The sequence below is a fragment of the Neophocaena asiaeorientalis genome, unplaced genomic scaffold, assembly GCF_003031525.2.
Source record: "Neophocaena asiaeorientalis asiaeorientalis breed wild unplaced genomic scaffold, Neophocaena_asiaeorientalis_V1.1 scaffold69, whole genome shotgun sequence".
Classification (NCBI taxonomy): domain Eukaryota; kingdom Metazoa; phylum Chordata; class Mammalia; order Artiodactyla; family Phocoenidae; genus Neophocaena; species Neophocaena asiaeorientalis.
The window spans coordinates 887,239-913,498 of NW_020174373.1; the positions used below are offsets into that span (position 1 = coordinate 887,239).

The 26,260-nt window shown below is 43.9% G+C and overlaps 1 long non-coding RNA gene across 1 annotated transcript in view; it reads right to left on the bottom strand.

Moving 5' to 3' along the window:
• Positions 1–302: 302 nt before the first annotated feature.
• The window catches only part of LOC112407116 (uncharacterized), a 31,361-nt gene continuing 5,403 nt past the window's right edge, over positions 303–26,260 (bottom strand). Inside the window, exon 3 of the long non-coding RNA XR_003004681.1 lies at positions 303–542. This is a non-coding gene — a long non-coding RNA (uncharacterized LOC112407116). The remainder of the gene's footprint in view (positions 543–26,260) is intronic.

The following is a 26,260-nucleotide window of genomic DNA, read 5'->3' on the forward strand; positions in this document are numbered from 1 at the left end:
CATGCGCAACTACTGAGCCTGCGCTGTAGAGCCTGTGAGCCACAACTACTGAAGCCCACGTGCCACAACTACCGAGCCTGCGCTCTAGAGCCTGCAAGACGCAACTACTGAGCCCATGCACCACAACTACTGAGCCCGTGAGCCACAACTACTGAAGCCCGCATGCCTAGAGCCCGTGCGCCGCAACAAGAGAAGCCACCGCAATGAGAAGCCCGCACACCGCAACGAAGAGTAGCCACAGCTTGCCACAGCTACAGAAAGCCCGCGCGCAGCAACAAAGACCCAACGCAGCCAAAAATAAATAAATAAATATTAAACAAAACACAGAAAACTGTGTGTCCCAACCTGGAGGTGGTAGTGAGGAGTTTTACAGCGATGGTTCGAAGAGGGCGTGGTCAGCTCATGGGCATTCTTCTCATTGGCTGGTGCTGAGGTCATCGGAAGTCAGTATCATCGACCTTCTGGTTCCAGCGGGTCTGGGGTCTTTGCATGCTGGTGGGCAGCAGGCAGTTAACTTCTCCCACCTGCTGGGGTTTCAGTATCTGCAGAAGAACTCAAAGATATTATCATGTGTATCTCTTGAGGGGGAACCAGAACCCTGCCCCCAGGCTGCACTGCTGTTTCTTCACTGTTCCTCCCTTGTCTCTGCATCCCCTCCCTTCCCTGATTAGCAACTGTTTGAACCTGCCCGTTGGAACTCAGGGAAGGTCATGGGGGTTGAAGGAAGCCTATTTCCTGTAATCGAGAAGTGCGGGACACAGAAAAGCTTTTGTGCCCAGGAGCCCCACAGGGTCTTGCTTGGTATCACTACCAGGGATTGTATGCAAATTTTACATTTTTGGGGTCAACGTCAGGATTTCCTCATTTCAGTTCAATTCAAGTGAGCACATGTGTCTTGAGCCCCTGCTGTGTGAGACCCCCGCTGTGTGAGACCCCCCTGGGCTGGCAGCTCTAAAGAGCTTGAGCCCGATAGGGGGGTGGAAAGGAAGGAACAGGCGTTCGGGATGGGGAGGGTCTCCTTGAGCTGCAGCATTTACAGAGGGATGGGTGTTTCTGCTGGGTGATGGTGATGGGTGGGATGTTGCCAGCAGAGGTGAAATGAGGCAAAAATCACTTGTGGGTGCACACAGATCCCCTCGGAAGATATAATGGGAAGAAAGGAGCCACGCTGACGTGTGCAATGATTAAAGTGATACTGCATTTTTGAACTGATGTATCGTTATTTGAACTGTATGTATCGTTTGAGCTGCAGTATCACGTTAAAGTGATACTGCATTTTTGAACTGATGACGGCCGCAAGAGAATCTCATCATGGCTTCATTTCCTTTTTATTTTTATGGAGGTGAAATTCACATAACCCCAAATCAATCAACCAAAGAGAACAATTCGATGGCATTTGGGACATTCACCATGTTGTTCAACCATCACCATGATGGTGTTCCATAACATTTTCATCACCCCAAAGGGAAACCCTATACGCATCCCCAGTCAATCCCCACTCTCCCCAGCCCTAGGCAGCCAGGTATCTTTCTGCTTCTTTGGAATGAACTATTCAGGACATTTCCTACAAAAGGAATCCTATAATGTGTGGTGTTTTGTGTCTGGTTTCTTTCACTTAACGTCTTGTTTCTTTTTTTTTTTTTTTTTTTTTTTTTGCGGTACGCGGGCCTCTCACTGTTGTGGTCTCTCCCGTTGCGGAGCAACGCAGGCTCCGGATGCACAGGCTCAGCGGCCATGGCTCACGGGCCCAGCCGCTCCGCGGCATGTGGGATCTTCCGGGACCGGGGCACAAACCCGTGTCCCCTGCCTCGGCAGGCGGACTCTCAACCACTGCGCCACCAGGGAAGCCCAACGTCTTGTTTCTGAGGTTCATCCACATTGTAGCTGGTATCAGAATTTCATTCCACGTTATGGCTGAATAATATTCCAATGTATATGTGTGTATACGTATATGTATTCCAATGTATATGTATTCCAATGTATATTTCATTTCCTTTTCGACTCTTGGTGAGGTGACAAAACTTTGCTGTACAGCAGAGATTGGAACATATTGTAAGTCAACTATACTTCAATTAAATTAATTAATTAAAAAATAAATCACTACGTCACAAGCGTCCTACTGCTGAAGACTCTCAGGCGCCTTGCTCGAGCCACCTTTCCTACCTTTTCGATCTCCTGGGTGACCAATGAAGCCTTCTATCTTAAAACACCGTCATCTGCCAACAACCCTCAAATTTATCTCAGTACCTTTGCTCCAGACTCACATTATCCAACTGGCTACTGGGATGCTTAATGGATACGAGATTCATACCCACATTCCTGAGATTTCCGATTCAGCAAGTCCAATGCTGTATGTTTGACCCTCCTTTGAAACCTTCTTGCTGCCAGCCTTCTCCATCTCTGCCCAAATGTTTTTGAGTCCATACTTACTATTCTCTTGTGTGTCCCGCATCCATCAAGAAATCTCATTCGCTGTCCTGTCTGTACGACTTTCCTAAGACTGCCAAAATGTATACTCTCACATTTCTAAAGGCCAGACATCCGAGGTCAAGGTGTGAGGAGGACCAGGTTCCCTTCAGAGGCTCTATATGAGGGTCCCTCCTTCCGTCTTCCAGCTTCTGACAGCTCCAGGTGTCCCTTGATTTGTAATGTATCACTCCAATCTCCTTATCCTCAGGGGATACATTCCAAGACCCCTGGAACCGCGAATAACACCAAGCCTTATATACACTCTGTATTTTTCTATACATATATACCTAGGATAAAGCTTAATTTATAAATTAGGTACAGTAAAAGGATGCCCGAGTTGCCAGCATGACTACTCCTGTGTTTTGGGGTCATTATTAAGTAAAATAAGGGTTCTCTGAACTCAAGCACTGAGATACCGGAAAGAGTTGATCTGATAACCAAGATGGCTACGAAGTGAGGAAAGGGTGAAATTTGCTGGACAAAGGGAGGATTCACGTCACGGGCAGGACAGAGCAGACGGCGCAAGATTTTCTCACACGATGCTACACAATTTAAAACTTACGAAGTGTTTATTTCTTCAATTTTTCCATTTAATATTTTCTGACTGAGGTGGACCATGGGTAACGGAAAGCATGGAAAGTGAAACCACAGATAAGGGGGGGAGTATTGTATCTGCCTTTGATCTCATATGGCCTTCTCCACCTGTGTCTGTCTGTGTCCAAATTTCCCTGTTCTTTTTATTTTTTGGATTTAAAAAATATTTTTAAATTAAAATAATTTGTAAATATTATTTATTTTTTATTGAAGTATAGTTGATGTACAGCGTTGTGTTGGTTTCAGGTGTACAGCAAAGTGATTCAGTTATACACATGTATTCTTTTTCGGCTTCTTTTCCCTATAGGTTGTTACAAAATATTGAGTATAGTTCTCTGAGGAGGTCCTTGGTGGTTATCATTTTAGAGATAGTAGTGTGTATATGTTAATCCCAAGCTCCTAATTAAGGACACCAGTCACGTTTTGTGAGGGCCCACCCAAATGACCTCATGTTAATTTGATCGTGTCTGCAAAGAACTTATTTCCAAAGAAGGTCACATTCACAGGTGCTCGCAGTTGAGATGTCAAACATCATTTTTTTTTGGTGGGGGACCAATTCAACCCCTAGCACCATTCAAGTGTATCAGCTCTCTGAGCACTTCTCACCATCTTCACTGCAATCACCCTGATCCAAAATACCACCAACTCTTTTCCAGCAAACAATCAGAGTGCCCTGGATTATTAGGGATGTTCCCAAAGGCACATGTGGTTTCATTATTCTACAGGACTCGCTTCACCCCTTAGCATCTTGTCTGTACAACCTGCTCCTCACTCACTCTTCCCCACCCACGCTGTTCCATGAACATACTAGGTGACCCTTACCACAGGGCCTTTGCACAACCTGTTCCCACTACCTGGGAAACTCTCCCTCCGGCCGTCTGCTTGAGATCAGCCCTCACGGCCCCCATGCCTTAGCTGAAATGCCACCTTCTCCATGAAAGCAAGCTTGACAGTCCTGCACAGAAAATTTCAACTTCTCTTCTGCTCTCGGCTGAGGGCTCCAATTCCCCATATACTCTTCTGCTTTTTAAACTTTCCATAGCATTTACCACCTTCTAGCATTTTCTGTGATTCACAGATGCCTTATGTTTATGCTATAATAGAGGCTTCAGCAGAATGCAAGACATGTTTTCTTCCCTGACATAGCCCAGTAGCTGCATGAGTCCCTCTGAACAAAGGTGAGACTCAGTAGATGTCTACTGAATGAATGAATGAATTCATGATGGATGAGTCCCTCTGCAAAAAGGCAGGACTCGGTAGATGCCTACCGAATGAATGAAAGTGAAATGCCTCTCCCGAGAGCTCACTAATAAGAATCAGAAACAGGGCTCAAACTCACATTTCCATGTGGAATCCAACCTTCTTTCCACAACAGCAAAACCTAGTAGAAATACATTCACTCATGGCTACTAGCCCATTTTCAAGATGTAACCATAAGGAAAAACCGTTAAGACTCGTGTTAAAATACTCTATATAATGATATTTGGAGGATAAAAGGGAAACAAAACATGACCCTGAAGTACCCCTAAACGTTTCATTATCTGCTTACAGCATACAAATTTCCATCAGGACAATTTTAACTGAATCAGCTGAGACTGACCCTATGGAAATTCCTGGAGCTGTAATAGGTTAAAATGGCCCCGCTCACATTTTAGTATAAATACAGTCTCATTTTCTTTCTTGCAGTACAAGGGAAAACCAAATAATGTCAACAAACCTCAGGAGAAATAGACAAATTATACCATCAAGGCAAAAACAAATTATTGAGGAAACAAAAAGTTGGACTCAATTCCACAACAAAGCAGTTGCATGCTTTTAATACTGCTGAGGAGGGAGTAGAGCATAAATTGGGTTTTCTAAAAACACTTCATTCCCCTCAACTGCAATGCCAATTCTTGCTTTGCTGTTTATAGTGGATTGTTTGTTGTTCTATCGTCCTAAACTGCTTCCGAGAACTAGAACGTAGTCTTGATGCTAATCCAATTCAGCTATACTCATTTCCTTATTATTTTCTCAATAAGTAAATATTTTCATTCTGGAGAATGGTTCCAAAACACAATTATACCTCCCAGCAAGGGTTGTCATGCCAATTCGTAAGTCACTACTACTTTATTTTTATTTTATTTTATTTATTAATTTATTATTATTATTTTTTGCGGTACACGGGCCTCTCACTGTTGTGGCCTCTCCCGTTGCGTAGCGCAGGCTCAGCGGCCATGGCTCACGGGCCCAGCCGCTCCGCGGCATGTGGGATCTTCCTGGACCGGGACACGAACCCGTGTCCCCTGCATCGGCAGGCGGACTCTCAACCACTGCGCCACCAGGGAAGCCCGGCAGTCCTATTTTTATGTAAGCAATCTCCATATTATTCTCCATAGTGGCTGCACCAATTTACATTCCCAGCAACAGTGCATGAGGGTCTCCTTTCCTCCACAGCCTCTCCAACACTTGTGTCTTGCCTCTTTGAGTCACTCCTATTTTAAGCATAAATGGTTTGGGGTGTACCATCCTTAAAGGAAAATTTAGGGGAGAAAATGTCATGTCATCTTCAGGGATTCAATCACTTACCAAACATTTGTTGGATGCTTCTTAATTCTAGGGCATTGGGTGAGTTTCTTTTTTTTTTTTTTTTGACAGAACGTAAAGCCTTAAAATTTTTTATTTTTTAACTTTTTAGTTTATATTGGGGTATAGTTGATTAACAATGTTGTGTTACTTTCAGGTGTACAGCAAAGTGACTCAGTTATACATAGACATGTATCTATTCTTTTTCAAATGCTTTTCCCATTTAGGTTGTTACATAATATTGAGCAGAGTTCCCTGTGCTCTACAGTAGGTCCTTGTTGGTTATCCATTTTAAATATAGCAGTGTGGACATGTCAACCCAAACCTCCCGAACTATCCCTCCTCCCATTTCCCCCGTGGTAACCATATATTTATTCACTCATTCGTTCGCTTAATTATTCAAGAATTTTTGTTGGGTGCTGATTTGGGCTAGTCTCTGTCTTAACACCTAGAGGACGAATGGGGACAAAAATAGATGGGCTCCTACTTTTTGGGAAGTGTCGATCTTTTAGAGGAAGTTGTTTGAATACTTAGGAGCTGAAGTGAATGTCTAAGAAGGGAAAACAGGGGTGCTGAGAGGCACAATGCCAGGGATAGTGAGGTCTGTCCATTCGAACTCCAGGCTTTCTCTTTCTCTTGGTCATTTTTCGGTCCAGGTTTCTCCAGCTTGCCTACTGCCACGTCCTCCTACGTCCTCCAAGAGGGCGCCTGTCCGTCAGCTCCACGCTTGCCCAAAACCCTCCTGGAGGTCAGGACTCTGCTCTGCCCAGCTGGTTTTCTTTGCATCAGAGGAGATGCTGACAGGTACACTGAGCATCCTCGCTCAGGTGGAAAGTTATCCACCCGGAAGGACCCTCCCCAGGGAGCTCACCTTGAGTTCTTCATAGATGTGGAGAGCACCCCTGTGATTTCCCTGGGGGGGGAAAAAAAACCCTTCCTGACTCAAGAACCACACAACATCCGTGAACTCTGGGGCCAAAGGGATCTTTCTGCTGTACCGACTGGAGGGTTTGGGACAGTTCCGTAAATCGCTCATCACAAGAGCCTGATTCCTTGAAATTCATCTGCACGTGTGAATTTTCTTTTATTTACTTTATGTCTCTGTGCTTTTAGGTCACAACTACTTTCCAAGCCTGTCATTCTGAGGCATATCTTACATCCTGATAACCTGTCCTTCTTATTGTGGTTAAAATACCCCTAATATACATTGCACCACCTGTATTAATTTCCTAGGGCTGCCATAACAAAGTGCCCCCCGCTGGGGGGCTCCACACAACAGAAAAATCACTCTTTGAAGAGCAGAGCGTCAAGTCGAGGTGTAGGCACGACTGATTTCTTCCGGAGGTTCTGGGGGAAATTCACGCGTCTCTCCCAGCTTCTGGTAGCTGCTCACAATCCTTGCGTTCCTTGGTTTACAGAGGCATCATCCCAACTTCTGTCTCTACGTTCCTACGCTGTTCTCCCCGCCTGTGTGGATCTGTGTCCAGATTTCCAGTCCTGTTGGATTAGGGTCCCTCCCTCCTCCGGCACGACTTCATTATCTCACAATGACCCTAATTCCAAATAAGGTCACATTCGGAGGGACAGAGTCGGGACTTTAACATATGAATCCGAGGGGCACACAGTTCAACTCATAACGCCGTCGTAAGCATTTAAAAATACCCGACTGGGTGGCATTTAGCACACTCACAATGTTGTATGATCACCCCCTTTATGTAGCTCCCAACGGTTTTCATCACCCCAAGGGGAAACTCTGTACCCGTGAAAGCAGTCACTCCCCAGTGGCCCCTGGCAAACACTAATCTGTTTTCTGTCCCGTGTTTAAACACTGGCTAACGCGGGCGTTTCTAAATACGACGAACGGAAGCCCCATCTTACCTAGAAGAGTTCAGGTGCCTTGTGGCGTTTGGAACGGCACGCTCTCTCTGGTTCTGTCTGCAGACGGGGGCACAGGAGAACTTACATGACCTCACTCCTGGATCAGGCAATATTTTTCACCAGTGATTCGGATAACCCCATTCCAAGAGCAGGCCTTTTAAGCTCCCACGATTAAAACCAGCTGAAGAAAAGCCAACTCACTCCCTTGAAAAGAACGAGATTACCGTATCTAGAAACAGAGATGAGGCTCAGGCGTGGCAAAGTAAGAATAAAAAGCCCCAGGGTGATCAGGTCAGGGAGGAAAAAAAAAAAAAAAGATATGGCCGGAGGGTGGGTGTAAGTCAGGGTTGGTCTGAGTGTTCGCAAAACTGAAATGGCAAGATTGTCATTTGTAACTGTCTGCCCTGCTCTTGCGGGCAGATAAAGTGGCGAGATGGCTGGTGTGTCAGTCTTGTTTGGAATCCTGAGTCCTAGGGAGACTGGGGCGGGGTAGCACGCCCAGTGGGTTCCCGAAGCCTTTTCTTGTCCCCCCGTTTCTTGTAGGCAAGACTCCAGCCTCCGAGACTTTCCCTGAGTTCCCAAGGGCGGATGCGGAACAGTTGCTAATCAAGTCCCTGCGAACCCGAGACCCTGCACACGCCCTGATCTTATCAGCAACCCCACCCTTGAACTATTGCTATAAACTCATCAAATCCTCCCAACTTGGGATACACAGTTTTTCGAGGGCAGGAGCCCGCTGTGCCCCCCCTCTGCCTGGCAAAGCAATAACACTCTCCTTTTCTACTTCGCCCCAAACTCTGTCTCTGAGATTCGATCTGGCGCCGGTACAGACAAGCTCAGTTTTTGACATCACTTAGCAGGCTCCGACACGTGTGTCCAGTGAGCAAATAAACTCAACAAAACATGTCAGACTAGATAAGACTGGCCATTTCCCCAAAACCTTTAGATTCCAAAACATTTCATCATGACCTCAAAATATGCCTTACATTATGCTATGAGACTATATACATACCCAACAAACACAAGCATTGGATTTCCCTGAGCGCCAAATGAAAACTGGGAAGCTGTGCAAAGGAGGAGTTCATTTTTCTATTACTTTCTTCTCTTTTGTTGCTGCGGTTCATGGCAAGAACACTGGTGTTTGGTTTTGTTTTGGTTTTCTCAGCGTTGGAGCTGCCGATGGAATCAGATGGACATGCAAAGGTCAGCGAGTTCTGAGAGGCGATCATGGGATTTATTTTGTGTTTTGGTTTACATCGATGGGTTGCACAGCACGGGAACCGGAAATAGCATTTATGGAGGAACTGCTAGATGGGAGGCACAGGGAAGGTCGGGTAGCTAGGATCAAAGCAACATCCTCAAGGTTGTGACAACCCCATGGCCATGTTTTGGGGAAGCTCAGCTTTGCTCAGCCTCGTGTCAGGCTGCTGCGGTCACACAGCTCAAGGGAACATCTAAGCTTCTATAAACAGAACAGTGAAACAACACACCGCAGATGTTAAAATACAATAGGAAAAAAAAATGGATGACCATAAAATCATCTTAGATCGCTTTCAAGAACAAGTTCTTGCACAACAGACTTCTACTCATAAAAGAAGCCACAGAATTACCCGAATAGATGTTCCCCTTTACGATTTGCTTTAAATTTAAAAATAGATGTATATTTGGATGGTAGCGTGTAAAATTAAACTCCATTTCTGTAAACCTAGTGTCCTTTTCATCCAGTGAATGAAAACAGCTGGAAGACAGCCAGTGTTTGAAACGCTCTGAACAAGGTAATCCGTGATTTGGGACTATTAACTGATCTCTTTCTACGTTAGGTTCACTGACAAAGTCTGGTCAGGCTGTTGAAACAAACTGTTTGGCTGCAAGTTTACTATGTCTGTCCTTCATCATCGTTTTCTTTCAACGTGATTTTCTTTTCCTTCATAAATGGAAGAACAACTGGTAAGGTCACATGGGGTAAAATAAATATGGGGGTCGGAGTCTTCTAGCATAACCAACCAAGAAATGTTTCTATTTTACAAGGGCTGTGGCTACATGAAATCTTTCTCCAGAGACAGGCAAAACCAATGCTATCATGCATCCATTTAGCATCTGTAGTTTCTCTTCATCACTTTATGATACACTTAAAATATTTTTCATTGTCCTGAAAAGAGGACCACCCTGGACAATAGATTTTTACCAAGAGTTAAAAAAAAAAATTCCAAGAAATGCCATTAAAACAAGTCCTATTCTCCTCACAGCTGCCTTTTCTGTGAAGCAATGCTAAAACGCAGTAGCTGTGTGAATGCATCGTTTGATGGACTTACTTTGTTTTTTAACAGAAAATGTCTTATAAATCACACGTCAACCTTTTCTTTTTTGAGCTAAGAAAATCTGAGAGCATAAGGCATATAGTAATATGCAGAGTGTGTGAAGGGACTTCCCTGGTGGCACAGTGGTTAAGAATCCACCTGCCAATGCTGGGGACACGGGTTCGAGCCCTGGTCAGGGAAGATCCTACATGCCGCGGAGCAGCTGAGCCCGTGCACCACAACTACTGCGCCTGCGCTCTAGAGCCCGCGAGACACAACTACTGAGCCCGGCTGCCACAACTACTGAAGCCTGCACGCTCTAAGGCCCACATGCTGCCACTACTGAGCCTGCGTGCTGCAACTACTGAAGCCCGCGCGCCTAGAGCCCGTGCTCCGCAACAAGAGAAGCCACCGCAATGAGAAGCCCGCGCACCGCAACGAAGAGTAGCCCCCGCTCGCCGCAACTAGAGAAAGCCCGCACGCAGCAACGAAGACCCAACGCAGCCAAAAATCAATCAATCAATCAATCAATTTATATTAAAAAAGAGAGTGTGTGAGTAGACCACCTGGGCATATACCCTGAGAAAACCATAATTCAAAAAGAGTCAATACAGCTATTACAAAATATTGGTACAAAACAAAGTTATGGTTATCAATGGGGAAAGGGGGGGGAGGGATAAATTGGGAGATTGGGGTTGACATATACACACTACTATATATAAAATAGATAATAAGGACCTACCATAGAGCACAGGGAACTCTACTCAGTACTCTGTAATGACCTATATGGGGAAAGACTCTGAAAAAGAGTGGATCTATGTGTATATATAACTGATTCACTTTGCTGTACAGCAGAAACGAACACAACATTGTGAATCAACTATACTCCAATAAAAATTAATTTAAAAGATATTGGCTATATTCCTCGTGCTGTACAAAACTGGGGGATTTCTATCTCACGCTTTCTCGTGGTAACCTCACCGTGTTTTCTTCTGTGCGCTCTCTTTCTTGCTTTTGCTCTTACAGGTGAGAAAGCTCAAATTCAGACAGCTCTGAAAGCCCAGTGTGAAAGCCCAGAGTTGAATCTGATGTGCCTGGTTATAACGTCAGGGTTTGCCCACTGCCTCCAGACACTGTGGAATGCCGTTATTCAACTTGGTTTTCAAAAAAATGTCATACGTGCAGCCATACCCTGAAGCGTGTGTCAAAACCAAGGGAGCATGAAAAGTCCCTTGTACATTTCCAGTCCTACTCGTGCATTTCACAGAGTGAACGTATTCTTTTTTGTCCAGTAAGCCATCTTTTTAGAAAAGCAGAAGGACAAGATGTGCAGTATCCCAAAGGAGTGTCAAATGCATAAAAGTCAAGGTCTTGTCGACAGGATGAAAAATTTGCACTGGGTGTGGCCATCCTAAACAGGAGGATTGCGGGGAGAGGGGATATATAAATTACTTTTAAGCTACTGTCTGGATTGGTATTTAGAAACAAGTAAATCGGCCTGATTTGTTCCAGACGTGTCCTCGGATGTACAATAGACTTCTATCTCCCTTAGCTGAGTCAGAACTGGGGAATCTCTCTATTTGTCTATCTATAAATGTTGCCCCAAACAAATGGGAGATCTCACTGTGCAAAAAAAATTTCCAGAAGTTGCATCCATTTTAGAAGGAATGTAACATAAGATGGAGAGGAAAGCAAACACAGAGAGATCCTCAAAGCTGCATGCATCTGGTTTTCATTTGGGCTGTATGTTTATTTTCGTCGTGTAACTTTCATTTTCCAAGTGGCTGGCGGGTAAAAGGTTTTAACTGATGCAACTCTTTTTCCAACTGGCAACTTTCTGGCTGTCATCCCGAGACTGTGTCCCATGGTTCCATGAAAATACATTGACGACAGAAAACCTCCGCCTCCGAGTTTATTCAGACCCTTGCAAAAATCCTTCTTAATGGATCACACATGTTCTAGGGTGGCTAAGGTATCAGGCTCTCCCAGGAGTGAGAATAGGCTTGGAGGAATCCCATTTCCCCCTCTACCACCTACTCAGTATATCAAGTCCCTTGGATTCCGTGGAGCGGTCAAAAGGCCAATTAAGTAGAAATAAAGGCGAGCTTTATTCAGTTTATACTTTATCTCTGATCATTAATTTTTACATGAATCAGACTTGGTATATCTCTCTTTCCTTTGAAAGCAGGATTCTCTCTAAGCAAAGACTTGTAGATGGCTGGGCTGTAGGTTGGACAGCTTATCCTTCTAATTCCCCCAAATCTTGCTTTGTGTATTTAAGTGCTTTGCTACCACGTCCAAAGAAGATTAGCACGTTTATAACTTTTTGGCAAAAATGTATCGCTTCATACTAGCCTTCTTTATCCATGGTTTTCTTTTTTTTTTTTAACTTCCTAAAGTCTTTTTTACTTGATTTGAACAGGGCTCCAGAAAGTTCTTCTTCATAGTTACTCACCATTTTAGTGTTTTCATATCTTTATCTTAGTCTTTCTTGGCTATTGGTTTCAGACCCTTTCAAACTAGCAAGAACCTAGATTTTCTTTTTTTAAACCCGATCCGACAGTTCATATCTGTCAAGGGAGATTCTCATCCGTCTATATGTACTGCAATTGCTAATATCCCTCAATTTCATTTTGGGTGCTTATTTTACAATTTCTAGGAACCGTTTCCTTTCTTCGCTTCTATTATTTCTCTTCTATGATACCTAAATAAAAAAAAATATTTCTCCCATGTTTTTAAGAGGAAGCTGTTTTCCGTCTTCATTATTTAGTGATTAAATTTAACACACCTAATAACTTCAGCAGAAAAATAATAAAGCTCACGTTTACTGTCTTCTCAAAGAGATGACTGGCTTTAACTCTGTTCCATTTTTATTCTGCAACTTATATCACTGCTAACTTTGGCCCCACCTTTGCTTGTATGCCCTCATGTAGTCGTAATTTTATTATTGGTGCTGGCTTTGATGGGGTCAGTGTTAGATCGGTTTCACACTCTGGTCCTTTTCTCCTTTTGCTCACAATGTTTCTTGCATCCTTTTCCTTCATCTGACCCCAACATTGTCCTTCCTGTGAGTTTCCTTTTGAAGTCCCAACAATGAGGGTCCGTGAGAGGGAAACACTCTCTGGCTTTGCACTATGTCTTTATTTCCTCTGTACTCAGAATAGACTCGACTCAGCATAGAATTTTAGACATCCAGAAATTTCTCTTTCATGCTTAAAAGACATACTTCTAGCTTCCAGCCCTCCTGATGGTGTAGAGATGTCTTCTCTGGGTCTTACCGGATCCTTTGAGGTCACCTGGCTATTTTAAGTTTTCCCCTCTGTTTGGAACGTCCGCCATGTTCCTGCTATGTGTTTGATGGTGTGTTTACTTTTCCATACCATGATTTTTCAACTGGGGAATTAAAGTTGTCCACACATGTACACACTTCTGTATTTATTATTTATTATTTATATATTTTTAAATTATGGTCATATCTCATTTAAAAATTTTTTTTAATTTATTTTTATTTTTGGCTGCGTTTGGTCTTCATTGCTGCGCGTGGGCTTTCTCTAGTTGTGGCGAGCGGGGGCTACTCTTTGTTGCCGTGCGTGGGCTTCTCGTTGCGGTGACTTCTCTTGTTGCGGAGCACGGGCTTTAGGCGTGCAGGCTTCAGTAGCTGTGGCACGTGGGCTCAGTAGTTGTGACTCACGGGCTCTAGAGCTCAGGCGCAGTAGTTGTGGAGCATGGGCTTAGCTGCTCCGCGGCATGTGGGATCTTCCCGGACCAGGGCTCGAACCTGTGTCCCCTGAACTGGCGGTTAGATTCTTAACCAATGCGCCACCAGGGAAGTCCCGACAATGCTATATTTAAAATGGATAACCAGGGCTTCCCTGGTGGCGCAGTGGTTGAGAGTCCGCCTGCCGATTCAGGGGACACGGGTTCGTGCCCCGGTCCGGGAAGATCCCACGTGCCGTGGAGCGGCTGGGCCCGTGAGCCACGGCCGCTGAGCCTGTGCGTCCGGAGCCTGTGCTCCGCAACGGGAGAGGCCCCAACAGTGAGAGGCCCGTGTACCGCAAAAAAAATAAATAAATAAAATGGATAACCAATAACATCCCAATACGTAGGCGTCTTTAGTTTTTTTTGTTACCTTAACCATCAGCTTCCTATTTTTCAGAATTGTGTTGCAAACTGTTTTCTGCTGTCTCCCTTTCTCTTTGTGCATGATTATACAGTTTAATCATGTACTCTCATTTCTGTAGGGTTTGCCTCCATATTTATTACAAATGCTTCTCTTCAGGAACGGCCTCAGACTGGCACCTGGGAAATAATGAGCTCTGAGCCATTAGAACAGTCTGTCTGAGAAGAACATTTCTGTATGCTTGACGTTTTGGGCCAAGTGGTACAAACCTGATTAAATAGTTTCTTCTTAAATTGTGCTATTTGATGAATGCATGTCTTTGCTCTAGGGGTCTGAAATCTGAAGAGCTGAAATTGTGATGTAGGTACTTCAGCCTTCATGACATATCCCCAGTAAAATTCCTGGACACCAAGGCTTGGGTGGGCTAATCTGGCTGGCCAGAGTTCAGATGTGTCGTCACATACCACTGCTGGGACAATTAGCCATATCCACGTAACTCCACCGGAAGAGGACACCTGGAAGTATGTGCCTTGCTTCTCCTGGACTTTGTCCCACAGACCTTCAGGCTTTGCTAATTTTAAGGAAGGAGGATGAGAGGATGTTCTGGGCTAATGGTAACGTCTACCTCGATAGGGTTGGTTGCACAGACATATTTATTTGTCAAAACTTATCATATGGTACACTTAACATTTATGCATTTCATTGTATGTAAACCTTACCTAGAAATTATTTTAAACAAATAGTAAAACCTAGTTAATGATACGTATACTGAAAATTTCAGGGTAGCCTGTGTGGATGTCTGTACGTATTGAAAAATGTCTCAAAAAGAAGCGTAGAATAATGGATGGAAATTGGGATAGATAAATGGACAGACAGGCCTACAAAGCAAGTCTAGTAACATGTTAATGCTTCACTCTAGGTGATGAGTACATGAGTGTTCAGTGTAAAATCTTTTCAAATTATATGTTTAAAAATTTTCCTAATAAAATATTTGAAAAAATCAAAATGGGAACATTACAACAAAGTCTCCATTTTTACTGTGATTTTGAAACTCAAGTATTGTTCTCAATAAAGTTTCCTCAAGAAAAAGTACATAAATAAAATGGATAACCAAGGAGGACCTACTGTAGAGCACAGGGAACTCTACTCAATATTCTGTAATAACCTAAATGGGAAAAGAATCTGGAAAAGAACAGATACGTGTATACGTATAACTGAGTCACTTTACTGTACACCTGAAACTAACGCAACACTGGTAATCACCTATACTCCAATATAGAATAAAAAGTTAAAAAAGAAGTCATTCGCAGATCTGCTAAAATGAGCAACCACTGTTTCTTCAAGTATGACTCGGCCCCTTCTTTCTGTTTTTAAAAAATTTTCTTACCAATTGTGTGACCTTAAAATTAATAAAAAAGTCCACAACTATTCTGGTTCTTAATTTTCTCCTCTGGGTCAGATAATATCCAAAGATCCTTCCAACTTTAGAGACACAAGACTACAATTCTATCACTTAAGAGGAGAACATGACAGAAACTCTAAATGGACACATTTTCTTTGTCTCCTTGTTTTTCTCCCCTTTAAAAAACTTTTTTTTTTTTTTTTTTTTTTGCGGTACGCGGGCCTCTCACTGTTGTGGCCTCTCCCGTTGCAGAGCACAGGCTCCGGACGCGCAGGCTCAGCGGCCATGGCTCACGGGCCCAGCCGCTCCGCGGCATGTGGGATCTTCCCGGATCGGGGCACGAACCCGCGTCCCCTGCATCAGCAGGCTGACTCTCAACCACTGCGCCACCAGGGAAGCCCTCCCCTTTAAAAAATTTTAAACTTTTAATGCTTATGTGATTATAGATTCAAAAGGTGTTGCAAAAATAGGACAGGGAGGTCTCTCTCTTGTATATTTTTAATATTTTAATATTTACAAGGGAAACACTTACTAATACACAAATTATTCAGATTAGCTGACTTTGCAGTTTAAATGTCCTTGGAATCATTTCATTGTTTCCTTTACATTTTTTTCTCCCAAATTCCTATAACTGTTTTTTTTTAAATTAAAGTATAGTTGATTTAAAATATTATATTAGTTTCAGGTATAAACAAAATGATTCAAAACTTTTATAGTCTGTACTCCATTTCCAGTCATTACAAAATATTGGCTATATTCCCTGTGCTGTACAATGTAGCCTTTGTTTTATACACAGTAGTTTATATCTCTTACTCCCCTCCCCCTATGTTGCCTCTCCCCGCTTCCTTCTCCCCACTGGGAACCACTAGTTTGTTCTCTATACGAGAGAGTCTATTTCTTTTTTGTTGTATACACAAAAGCACCAAAGAGTACTTCTGTATTATTCATCTATCTTCCTTATTCCTGCTACATTAAAACCAATTTTTAAAAAATTGAGGTCTAGTTGATTTACAATATTATATTAGTTTAAAGTGTACAAAGTAGTGATTCCAAATTCTTATAGATTATACTCCAGTTATAGTTATTACAAAATACTGGCAATACTCCCTGTGTTGTACAATATATCCTCATAGCTTATTTATTTTATACCCAGTAGTTTGTTCCTCTTAATCCCCTCCCCCTATCTTGCCCCTCCCCGCTTCCCTCTCCCCACTGGGAACCACTAGTTTCTTCTCTGTATCTGTGAGTCTGCTTCTGTTTTGCTATATTCACTAGTTTGTTGTACTTTTGTTTAGATTCCACATATAAGTGCTATCATACAGTATTTGTCTTTCTCCGTCTGACTGACTTCCCTTAGTATGATAACCTCTAGGTCCATCCGTGTTGCTGCAAATGACATAATTTCATTCTTTTTTACGGCTGAGTAGTATTCCATTGTGTATATACCAGATCTTCTTAAAGCAATCACCTGCTGATGGACACTTAGGTTGCTTCCACGTCCTGGCTATTGTAAACAGTGCTGCTGTGAACACTGGGGTGCATGCACCTTTTCTAATTAGAGTCTCGTCTGGATCCACGCCCAGGAGTGGGATTGCTGGATCAAGTATCCCTCACTCTTTGCTTGACACAAGTCCCACCTTCGTTCTGCTTTGGGGTTGCCTTTCTCATCCTGTCGCTCCCTTTCCACCCACTATGACAGCGTATGAATCCTTTCCATTCTGCTCTAATGATATTTACTTATTCAGCTTCTCAGCGACAGCAGAATGTGTTCCCCTCCCTCCTCTAGGGCAGCACCTTCCCGCGGTCTCTCTGGACAGCAGCCGCTCATTCACGTCCTCTCCATCAATCGCGAGGCCCGCGGAGGCGGTTGAGCCTTGCAGATTTTGTACTTCATTGGAGATTTGCATCTCGCAATCACGTCTACTTTCCGCAGCCCCGTTGTTGGCTGCGCAGCCTCCCGAACTTCTCACCAGGCGCCAACTCTCGGAGGATCATTCCATCCACGGGGGTGATGGGGGCCTCTGTGGGTATTTCCCTTTATCTTGAGCAATGAACTCTGCGTTCCGAGCCGTGCACACCTGGCATCCCATCGCCTCTCGGGAGAACCATCTCCAAAGCGACTACATCTGAATAGAAAGGAAAACCGGGACAGCACACCTCGTTTCGTGTGTGAGTGGAAAGCTGGAAACCCGTCGACGTTTCCGATCAGAATGCACTTGGCTCAGGTCCTGGGGGCTGGCTTTTCGTGCGGAGTCAGAGGTTGCCGGCAAAACATTCTTTTTGCCTTCCACCTTCTCCGCAGCAGATTCCGGAAGTGGTTTTCCCATGGAGTAAATGAGAACAATAAACGAGAGACTCACCAAACAGATAAATCAGCAATTTTATTGCTTAAAGATTGATCACGCAAACGCAGTGTAGTGTTTTGTCACTGTGATGCAGTCTAGCGGATAGACAGAAGCCTTGCTTAGGGGGGAAAAAGTCGAGGGAGCTGGGAAAATATCCAGAAATAATGTCTTGTGTCAAATCTCACAGAAGCTGGGTTTAAATGCTTCCTATCACCTCATTAGCATTTGTGGCAGCCGTCCTCAAGCCAATTCATGAGGAAGTCCAAGAAATATGATCTGAAGACCGCAGTGAAAAGTTTGTGCCCAGGAAGCAACGTGGAATTTAAAATGCTGTCTGTATTTCTAGTGGCAAATTTACTAACACACCAACCCAAATATTTAACTTCATGGAATACGTCACTTGCTGTATAAATGCGCTTCCGGAGCAGCGAAAAACGTTATTTTACGGAGAAATGATGATAAAGGAATTCACTGTTTTTTTCCATTTGCCCTTATTCTCATGTATCAGAAAGTCTGCTAGCAAACACAGCAACGGCATTACCAGACTTACTTATCTTCTCCGTTGCAGGTAACGTGGGTTATGAAACTTCGTATCTTCCGAAGCAACTGTTCCTCCGCACTTTTTTTATGACGGAAATTTCTAAATGCTACGCAAAGGGGCAAAGACACGAAACACGCAGCGTTCACCTAAATGCTATAGTCATTCCTCATTTTTCCATATGTCACATGTTCCTGGAACTGTAAATTCATACGCCTGACCAACCTGAAATAGTTCTCCAGAATTCAACGTCATCTAAATGATCAGATGCATCAGGGAATGTGAATCTGAATTTTGAAAGATAGGCTATATAGTTCTAAAAAACAGGAAATTTATTCTGACTGTTCTAGCAATACACTGACCCTGATGAAAAAGCAGACATAGACTATCTGGGTACAGCACTGACTTTGAATCCGTCTAATGTAGTATTTAGAACCGCTGTGATTTTTTTTTAATAAGAAGGCAGACGGTTATGTACATAATCTGAAAATAGAGCTTGTTGATCAAAACACGAAATCTTGCAGGGCTATGAAGGTAGAGATGACCAGGAATTTGGGGGAAGTTTACAGAAATGATCCTTTATCCCCCAGGGAACACAGCAAGACCACACCCTACCTGCACCCCGCCCCAATACCGGTACATTGGACAATGTTAACTGATTCTGACCAACGGCAACTGGGCAGAAGACGGGTCCCGTTAAAAACAAAAATCTCCCAACCAGCAGCGTCCCAAGGGATCAGTCTATTCTACATACAAGAAAGAAGAGAACACGTATCTGTAGGAAACTTAAACGTAACAGTAAGACTAATCTCTTTTCTAATGTACTCGTAGAAGTGACATAACCATCGTCTTTGTCACATCGGTTGCACCGAACAAAGCTGGTCCATTGTGGAAAAGGTCTACACAAGAGTGTGAGTGTTAGGAGGGGTAGGCCACGGGGATCTCTTCTAGGGGCTGCTCACCCCAAAGAATGGCCCAAGAGAATCCCCCAATGGGGAACAACCCCGTTAGGCTTTGCAGGAACTAGACATAAATATTTCTGTCCTAACCCACTGAGATTTGGAGACTGTTTTTACTACTCTTAGCACAAGCCGCCCTGCACCAGATTCCTTTCTGAAACTCTCAAGTGGGAGCTTCAAGGTGACAAATCTGAGCCTTCGGAAAGAAAAGTGTTCCTATGATGTGTGTCCTTCCTGGATGTCAGGTTACAGCTTTACTGACCTGGTCCCTGCCTTTGCTCCACATAAATAACCAAGGGGACATGCCTGCAGCCAAGCCTTGGAGTTTGGCTGTCACAAAAGTCAAAAGAAGTTTCATGAGAGCAAAAGCACAGTCACATTCTATGAAAGGTTAATTTCTTTTTTTTACTGCATGAATACACATACTGTTATTTCAATGGTCTTCCTACTTCCCCTTACATCTGTAAGAGTGAAAATGAAGGCAGGTTGTGGTTTCTGAGTTTACACTTCATGGGACGTTTTGAACAATCTAATCCAGGACATGAAGATAGTCTTAGGCTCCTTGTCTCTTTAAAAATACGATTTCCTCATCCTCCTCCACTGTTGGCGGGAATGCGAACCGGTGCAGCCACTATGAGAACAGTATGGAGGTTCCTTAACAAAATCAGTATAGAGCTGCCATACGATCCAGCAATCCCACTCCTGCGCGTACGTCCAGACAAAAGTCTAATTCAAAAAGATCCACGCACCCCAATGTTCACAGCAGCACTATTTACAATAGCCAAGACATGGAAACAACCTAAGTGTCCATCAACAGAGGAACGGATAAAGAAGATGTGGTGCATATATACAGGGGAATACTACTCAGCCATAAAAAAGAAGGAAACAATGCCGTTTGCAGCAACATGGATGGACCTAGAGATGATCGTACTAAGAGAAGTAAGTCAGACAGAGAAGGACAAATATCATATGACATCACTTATATGTGGAATCTAAAATTATGGCACAAGTGAGCTTACCTATGAAACAGATACAGACTTGCAGACATAGAAAACAGACTTCTGGTAGCCAAGGGGGAGGGATGGGGGGCGGGGAGGGAAGGACTGGGAGTTTGGGATTCGCAGATGCAAACTATTATGTACAGGACGGATAAACAACAAGGCCCTACTGTAGAGCACAGGGAACCATATTCAGTATCCTGTGATAAACCACAATGGAAAAGGATATGAAGAAGAATGTATATATATGGATAACTGAGTCCCCTTGCTGGACAGCAGAAACCAACACAACATTGTAAGTCAACTCTACTTTAATAAAAAAAGTAATTTTTAAAAACGTGCATTGTTTAATTTGAGTGTCCTAGCATCCGTGTTTGGTAGACTCCTCCCCGAGGTGAGATGGCCGGATTTGTCAGGGTCACACTGCCCTGTCTTTTCTCAGGACCACGCTGTACCTGAAGGGAAAGCAGATGTGCACGTGCATTGGTTGCAGGACGGTATGAGAACGTTCCCCGCTGAATGCAGTAAGAGGACGCACTGCATGGATGGAAGCCAACACCAGGGCAGTCGGGCGGGTGGAGAACGTTGTGGGCTGGAGTCACTGCCTGCGTCTCCGCAGCTCGGACACCTGACCTTTCCCTTGATGAGCTGCTAGGAGGCTGATTTCTCAGACTCTGCCAACAACCAAACTGCGAGTGGGTGGAGCCTCCAGCTGTTCTCTTCTTACCTGTGGTAACTGTGCCATGACCTTCCTGGGTGCACATGTCCTGAAGTCTCGTCCCAGATTACAACCCCTGAATAGTAACCTTGACAAGCACTAGAGAGAAGGGTTCCAGTGGAAGAGGTATACAAGCAGGGTCAGACAAAAAAAAAAACCGGATAAATGGATAAAGAAGATGTGCTACAGATATACAATGGAATACTACTCAGCCATAAAAAAGAACGAAACAATGCCATTTGCAGCAACATGGACGGACCTGGAGATGATCACACTGAGTGAAGTACGTCAAAGACAAATACCGTGTGATGTTGCTTATATGTGGAATCTAAGAAAATGAAACAAATGAGTTTATTTACAAAACAGAAATAGACTGACAGACAGAAAAAAAAAAAAAACTTACGGTTACCAAAGAGGGAAGGGAGGGATAAATTAGGAGTTTGGGATTCACGTATACACACGACTATATATAAAATAGATAAATAGCAAGGACCTACTGTATAACACAGGGAACTCTATTCAATATCTTATAATAACCTGAAATCGAAAAGAATCTGAAAAAAAAATATATGAAACGGAATCACTTTGCTGTACACCTGAAACACTGCAAATCAACTGTACTTCAGTTAAAAACAAGAAAACAATGAAACACCACGGTGATCTCTTTCTTCAGAAAGTCCATTAATCTACACGTTGAAATCCCTCCTGGCCACGTCACAAAGAATGCCCTGTTCCAGCAGAGCTCCTCTCCATTGAAAGCATGAAGTGGTATCCTCTGCTCTCGGTCTGGAAAGCGTCCTTGAAGTCTCCTCCCGAGAACGGTCACTGGGGGAACGCATCTTTAATTGCTACCGAAAAACCCCCCCAAAACAAAAAAAGCATTTGGCAATGCAGGATGTGAAAGATAAAGTTTAATTTGCTGGTGATTGCATGTGGGCCCCGAAGACGGATGATTTATCTCTGACACTTGGCAGCGAATTTGAGGACGCTGAGCCTGTTGTTTACATGCTTTGGAGTTTGTGCAACCGTACAGTACGGAGAGGCTCTGGAGGGACGTTTAGCTTTCTTTTTGAGCTTAGGATTACCATGGACGTGGAAGTATGAGGCTCAGAGGAACGTGAAGGGGTCACTTAGAGAAAGCAATTCCAGACTCGTTCCAATGATGGCAATCCTGGAGCATCTGTGATTTGGGGGTGCTTCTCGCACTCTTTGTGACACCTACGAGCTCCCCTTGGGAGGCTCCAGTACAGAATGTGTCGGAAAGGCTGTAAAACGTCTAAAGCTTATACTCTCTCCAGAACCCAGGCTGTCAACAAAGCTAGGCGTGTTAGTTTCCTGCGGCTGCCATAACAAAACACCATGTCTTGGGTTGGCAAGACAATGGAAGTTATTCTCTTCCAGCTCTGGAGGTCAGAAGTCTGAGACCAAGGTGTCAGCGGGCTTGGTTTCTTCTCGAGGCTCCTGGGGAGAATCTGCTCCACCCACCATCCCTCACCAGCTGACGGCGGCTGTGGGTAATCCTTGGTGTTCTTTGGTTTGTAGACGCATCACTCCCATCTCTGTTTCCAGAGTTACACCCCATCCCTGAGCCTTCCTCATTTTTAAGGACACCCTCATGGGATTTTGTGTTCGGCCTGCTGCAGGATGACCTCATCGTTAACTAGTTACACCTGCAAAGACCCTCTTTCCAAAGACAATCACATTCAGAGATTCAACGTGAACATAAATCTGGGGAGAAGCTGTTCACCCTATTCGAGGCTCCTTCTCTTTCCTTAAACAGATGATGTGGGCCTCGAGTTTCTCCTTTTCATCCTTCCACAGAAAAATAAATGTTTCTTTTGCATTGGAAAACCTGTGTGCCAAAGCCCAGCCCAGAGGGACTGGAGGGGACCGTTACTTCTCAACTATAGGTTTCAAGGAAAGCCTCTCCCAAAATATTTGATCGCATTTTCAAATGAGATCTGTGCAAACATCACAACGGTGTTGATGGGTCTTGGGTCTTGGCCTATACACACATTCACTCTGAAAGAAGTTTAAAAAACTTTCCCCCATACATAGAAAAGGTCGGCTTGACTGCAACCATCTTTGCATTACTCATATTCATACCTTGTCAGTTTTCACTAAGCCTGCAATTTAAGGATATCCAAAGAGCGATTTATGTCTCTGGGCTTTATAGCTGTTTCCCTTCTCCCTGGCGCCAGGGTGGCCCCAAGACAAGCTCCACGTCAAACAGTTTAAATCCTTCGATGTTTATTGACTGCAGTGAAAGGAGATCTCTGGACGGGCAACATCTACATAACCTACCGATTAACAACGGCTGAGTGATATTGCCATATATATATATATATATATATACATACACACACACCGCATCTTCTTTTCCCACTCATCTATTGATGGATACTTAGGTTGCTTCTCAGCCATAAAAAAGAGTAAAATATTGCCATTTGCAGTAACATGGATGGACCTAGAGATTGAGACTGAGTGAAGTAAGTCAGACAAAGACAACTATCATAGGATATCACTTGTATGTGGAATCTAAAAAAATAATACAAGTGAATTTATTGACAAAACAGAAACAGACTCACAGACGCAGAAAGTAAACTTATGGGTACCAAAGGGGAAAGGGAGGGGAAGCATAAACTAGGAGTTTGGGATTAGCAGATACAAACTCCTATATACAAAACACACAGACAACAAGGATTTACTGTAGAGCACAAGAAACTGTTCAATATCTTGTCGTCACCTATAATGGAAAAGAATATCTATCCATCTATCTATAACTGAATATATATATATAACTGAATCACTTTGTTGTACACCTGAAACTATTCCAGTATTATAAATCAACTGTCGTTCAGTAAAAATAATATAAAAATGGCAATGAACTGGCATTTATCAACGGTCAATAGGTTATTGACAACGTAGCTTGTGCGCAGACTTACGAGGCAGCTGTGCTGATCACACTGAAGTGCCTGCCTTTTAAGTGACCTAATTCCACCCAGACAAGGGAAGAGGAGGGGGTGTAGGGAAGAGAGACAGGAAAACAGGCTGGAGAGACAGATGGGTCCAAAAAATGCATGGCCAGGTACTGTATGTGAAGGAGTGTGAATGTCGTCCTCAGTGTGACGGGAAGTCAGCGGACAGTTTGAGGTAAGGAAGATGGTGGAAGGTTTACGCTTCTGAACGTGCTTTGGCTGGGGCGCAGAAAAGACTACGTGGGGTGACGTTGTATGCAGACGCTCAGCCGTGGGGCTATCGCAGGCGTGTAGGTAAGAGAGGGGGATGGATTTAAGGAGTAGCTCTCTTAGAGATGAAGGAAAGGGACCGGTTCGGGACAGGCTCTGGGGGCAGAAACACCATCCTATGAACTGGATGCTGTTCTAGGGGATGTGGAGGGGAGGAGAGAGGTCAGGAACGGACCGTGGGTTTTGCTCTTGGCCGTGGAACCAAGACTGACGGAGGAGGTGTAACGGGAAGTGACCGAGAGCTCCCTTGCCGACCTAACTTTTGAGATTTGTTGTGGATAATCCCGACGTGAAGAGGAAGGGGGGTATCCTAGGAGGTTCTTGGCTTCCGTGACAAATATATGAAGATCAAAGCGACGTCAGTTATGCTCAGGAACGAGAATCGATTCTAAATTCTGAGTCGCACAAGGAGCAGGGTTGCCTGAATTGGAAAACGCTGAAAAGCCAGTGCTACTGTTCCCTTGATATTCACAGATGGCCCTTCCAAGAGATTTCCTTTTGCACACGCGTGTCTGCAAAGGCCTCTTTGGAGCTACACTCTTCTTTGCCCCCCACACAAATACTTCTCTGTGTGTCAAGCCCTCGTCTTTGCTGGAAGGGTCGCTGTCTCTCTGCCTCTGGGTTTTGGAAGCAGTAGCTCCCTATTGTTGCTGGAGAAGCTCCTGACCTGCACGGAACGGAAATCGAACCATCTACGGACGCCTTGGGTAGTCAGGCTGTGAGGACAGGCTACATATTCAGATCGAGGTATTCAAGGACCTTATTGTCTTCCCCCCTTTTTCTTATTTGTGGGAAGCTAGGGTGCAGCTGCCATGGCTGAAATTGGGGAAAATGTAGGCACTGCAGAATCTCTTTATGTTTCAGAAACAACGACAGTAGATGTCAAAAACACGTATCCCCTGTGACTCACTCGCCCGTGTTTCCTAGGAATTTCACGGCTTTGTATTAGACAGACATTCACCGAGCGGCTGAAATAGGACCAGTAGTGCATGAGGCTTTATCCACACAAGGTAAATAGGCTTCATTCTTATCTTGAAGAAGAGGTTTCCCATGTAGTTTGGAGGAAAGAAATCCTTTCAGCTCAGGGCACTCTGTTAAAAAAAAAAAAGACACATACAATGCACTGCAAGGGGACAGGGAGAACCCGTATAAAAAGGACTATGGAGAAATGAAAACCAGAAATGCTCACTGGCTTTCTCCGTGTCACTTGGCAACACTTCTTTCCATCCGAGAGAGTGCAAGATGAAGCAGAAAGTACACAAATAATCCAACAGATGCTCAGACCCTTACACACAAATGCCTGTTAAACTGCTCATAACCCCCTTGGGCCAGCCCTGCCCCATGCCGTCCGCCATGGTGTTCTGCTATCTTGGCACCACCCATATGCACTGAGACTCACGGAAAATGTGAGTTTAGAAAACGCAGAGTGTCATCAAATTCAAGAAGTGACCTCTGTTAGGAAAGGTCTTGCCCACGAAGACTAATATATGAATACTCATCAATATTAGTGGATTAGTGAGTTACCATCTTCTGAAACACTGGGGCCAATTCTTCCTCAGAACTGGACTGGTTACCGAAAGGTCTTGTAGGATGAGAGAATCTAGCTCATTATCCCGAAGTCTAGTGTTCAAGAAAAAGCCCAAATGGTATGCCTCACGCTTTGTTTAAAAATTGCACTCCGGTCCTGAATCTTCACTGCCAAGTTTTAAGTATGAAATGCCACAAAGAGATGTTAAATGTTGGTTGCCTAACAGGAGAGATGAGACATCTGTGGTGATTCATCCAATGGTCTATCTTACTACAGAATTGCTTACAAGGATAACGTTACATTAGCTCTAATTAGGCGTTTATCAAGGGTAAATATGCATCCTTAGGGTTTCCAGACAATGAGGCAGTCCCTGTATGCCTGCTGCGTGGAATTCTGGCTGATAAGATGCCTGGGTGACCCCACCAGACACACTGTCTGCCGTGGTTTGAAATATCTGTCATGGAGAAGCTAGCTTCTCATAAATTGACACAGTCCTAAGGCATAGCTTAAGAGACTGTCGCAATCTTTGCGTTTTCTTATATATTGCTTAAAGATTCTTGGGCATGTGTGCCTTTTGTCTGAACTATTTCTGGCATCTTCT